This window comes from Cynara cardunculus (genome assembly GCF_001531365.2).
Source record: "Cynara cardunculus var. scolymus isolate 2C chromosome LG 17, CcrdV1, whole genome shotgun sequence".
In the NCBI taxonomy this organism is placed as follows: Eukaryota; Viridiplantae; Streptophyta; class Magnoliopsida; order Asterales; family Asteraceae; genus Cynara; species Cynara cardunculus.
This window is the reverse complement of record NC_037544.1, coordinates 1,731,685-1,736,005: the sequence shown is the minus strand read 5'-3', so window position 1 is coordinate 1,736,005 and position 4,321 is coordinate 1,731,685.

Genomic DNA, 4,321 nt, shown 5'->3' with positions numbered 1-4,321 from the left:
TGCTACGAAGTTATTAGTTGTTGTTCACCCACAAAAACTGTAACAATTTTGATTTTGGAACACAAATCCTTCCATTAAATCCAAATCACTAAAAACCCGTAATATTTGGTGTGTTTGATTTGTAAGATTTGGAATGAAATTAAATTCCAAATCCAATTTAAATCCTGCAAACTAAACGGACGGACCTAAGAGAATTGTGATATCGAGAGAAGACATCCTTCATTGAATTACATGCATATTGAGAAGACATCCTTTATTGCATTACATGCATATTCTGAACAATCTAGCATATGCCAGAAGCTAAGGGCCGTTTACCAAACACTTACCCGGTAAGCGCTTACCAGTAAAATTCAACACTATCACTTACTTACCGGGTAAGATTTTAGTTAACAAAAACGGCATCGTATGCAACAATTTATTTGGTAAACGCTAACCGTGGTAAGAGTTCTCGTTCTCAATTACCGGGTAAAACTCTTGGTCCTTGCCTTGTTCTTACCGGGTAAGATTCTTGATTCTTACCATATTCATCCGGTAAGTTAACGTGACTTGGTAAGCACTTACCCGGATAAGCGTTTGATAAACGGCCCCTAAGATATGATAATGTGATTGTGGTTGCATTACTTGATGTTTAGGATATTCTTGAACAAGTATGATAAAAGAAAGGCAAGTCTTTGACGTGAATCATCAATCTGCTTATCATAAGATCCCTCCAAGAACTAGTCATTAATGACACAAACCCATGTCATCGATCCGAGTTTAACCAATAACCTAACGAACGTGTACGCCTTTAGAGCCGTGGTCGTCACTACTTGGCATCTTGATGATCGATATCTAGAGTGAAAACGTGAATACAAGTTTTTTGTCGAGCTTAAATCTTCTATCTTGCTCGTATGGTTCTTCCTATACTCACTCGTGCTTTAATTGCTAGTCGATAGCCATTGAAGTCATGTGGTACTATATACGTACATGTTCGTTATTAGGTGCAACGGTGGCCAATAAACTGATTTCAGAAACGATGCGCGATATGAAACGAGAAAAACATAAAGACGGAATGAAAGCGATGCAAGCAGAGATGGATAGATTGGGGGAAGGTTTGAAGAAATCAACATCACAAGAAGAAATTTCCAGCCAAAACTTGAACTTAAGCTCTCAAAATGCAGGTGGAGGTGGAACTAAAGACATGATTAACATGTTCATGAAGACGGAATTTGTCGGAAACCAGATGTTTCGTGATTTGATGGTCCCTAAGCTTTCTCGTATGGAGAAGTCGATCAACGATTGAAATATTACCAAAGGGTCGTTGGTCTGATAGAGCCGGCCTCCCAAAAGGTTTAAGGGTTCAATCTTCACTAAACGTGATAGTATTTGTAATATATAAATATGATAAACTCAAAGTATTGTGAGTGGTATGGTGTATGGTATGGTATGGTATGGTATGGTATGGTATGGTTGGGTTTTAAGAAATTATTAGGCATGTCCATTGTGTTTGTGATGTTTTTCTAGTAAATTATCGTTTTCCAACAAATAATTTAGGGACTAAACCATTCAAAACGAGAAAGTTTGTTGCGTTTTTTGGACTTTTCTCCTTTTGACTTAGAGTTGTTTGTTTACCTTTTAATAGTTCCATTAAGGAGCAACATCTAAATCGGTAAGAGGTGAATCTTGTTTGGCAAAAAAAGTCTGCCTCTTAATGGTTTCAAAACCCTTTGAACGATTTTGTATCTTGGGCCTCCCTTAACCATTTAGCACCGTAATTTCATTGTAAACAACTACCAAATAATTATATTTTATTTTGCATTATATCATGAGAGCCTCTTAATCATCCTAACCATTTGATTATTCTGCACTAAATCATTCAACAATTGTCAAACAGTCCCTTAATCAAACTATATATATTTTGATAAAAGAATCTATACATAGAAAATTTTATATTATTTTTTATAATAATTTATGACAAAATAATTAAATATTTGTATATAATACATTGTTTCATATTTTTGGTCATTATTATTTTAGTTTCTTATTAGTTCGATTTATGGCATTAACGTCATTAAAATGCAAGTCATTGGGTATATTTTCTATTAATTAGGAACTAAATGATTAAAAATTCTACGGGACCAAACAGTTAACTATATTAGGCTATTTTTACCAAATAAATGTACGTCATTTTATTACTAGAATGTATAAGTTTATAAGCTTATTGTAACATATTTATATAAGACATAGGGGCCGTTTACCAAACACTTACCCGGTAAGTGCTTACCGGTAAAATTTAACACTATTATTTACTTACCAGGTAAGATTTTAATGCAACAAAATGACATCGTATGCAACAATTTACCCGGTAAGCTCTTATCGTGGTAAGAGTCGTCGCCCTCACTTACTGGGTAAGACTCTTGGTCCTTCTCTCGTTCTTACCGGGTAATATTCTTGGTCTTTACTATATTCATGCGTTGAGGTAATGTTACTTGGTAAACGCTTACCCGAGTAAGCGTTTGGTAAACGGCCACTTACATATGTTTGGCATAATTGAATGACTTATGAGACCAAACAATTGTACGTACTATTAATAAAATTAATACATTAGTTTGGTAAGAATGGTCTGAAAATAATTAATTCTTTGGTCCTGTAAAAATATAACCCTTTGGTCTTTATCGAAGAAAAAATAATTAAAATACTTTTATGTGAGGAGTACTCAACGGCTTGCACTTGAATGATATCAGTGATAGATATTGAACTCGTAAAAAGCTTGAACTATAATGATGAAAAAAAACTAATTGTATTAAAAGTATTTAATTACATGGTTGGGTTCCGATGAGAAGGAAAATTATGGTGAGAAACATAAGAAGAGATTTCAACCATTTGATCAATCCTAATTAAATATCAGCACTAATGAGGTGCACCATAATTGCACCGGAGCAATTCTCTTTTAAAACGCAATTCATGGATGAACATAAGATTAATAGTGATGAAAGGTTCAGATCTCTTTCTACGTTTCTCACGTTAAATACCCTTCTCACACGATAATTTGCTTTTAATTAACTTATCATAAACAATAACAAAGTAATATAATTTTTTATCTATTCTCTTTTTTTATGAAAAAAATATATATAGTTTTATTAAATTAAAAAGACAAAAACACCAAAAGAGAACACAAAAAATATATATTTAATTAACCAAAAAATAAAAATAAATCAAAAAAATTAAAATACCCTTAATTTAATGGATGAGTTAACATATTTAATTTGAGGGACCAAAACAGTAATAAATTATAAATAATAGGGATGAAAATCGCAATCTTTTTCAAATCACAGGGACGAAAATCATACTTTGAAAAAATAATTTTATTTTTTATTTTTTTTAAAGTTGTATTATTTTAAAAAATTTGGAGTTTTGGAAAAAGTTTGCTTCAACAGTTATGCTAAACTTTCTTCTATAATAAAGAAAATACAACATATCACTTCACAATATTTGGTCAATCGGAAACCCGCGTTTTGTCACCCCCTCGGTCTCAAGTCATCGAAGGGTCTTCTTGACAAAACACAAAAACCAGAGGGAGAAATGAGATTTTGGGACGTCATAAACTATGTTGGCGACAAACTTAACGGAATCACGCCGAATCTTTCCATGAGGAGATGTGCAAGCAAGACAGCTGACGATTGAACTTCTGTTGTCGTCTCTAAGATCGATCAAGCGGTCAAAGGCATTAAGAAGTTGCTTCGATACTTGCTGACAATCAGAAAAATTCCAAAACCATCGAAAAACAATAACGAAAATTTCAGTGGCCTTGTAAGACTCGAAACTTCCATATTAAAGGTTGAATGGATGGTGGTTATAATTTTATTGCTATATTTATAGTTTCATTAAATTAACCACTAAAATTTGGTTAATTTTTTAAAACTTACCATAAATTATAAGGAAAATTGTAATATAATTTTATTTAAATGTTATTAATATGTTTCTCATATATTTTTATTGAAATATAAAACTTTAAATACATAATTCTTATCATAAACTCTTAGATATGTATTATAAAAGTACTAGAAGAATACTCGCGTAATGCATCGAGATATATCTTGATTTTAATGTTTTGCTTTATTTCGTCTTTGTAGATGTTATAATATGGTTTTTATGTGGTTTTGAAAAGTGATATCTTTTTATTTTTGAATAAAATATAAATTTTAAGATACCGTAAAATTTCAAAAATAAATATATTAATATTAGTATCAAATTAGTTATTTGGAAGTTCTTGTTTTTTGTGTAATTTCTTTAATTCAATTTTTTATTATAATTTAATTTAGATATAATAACAAAGTAATTT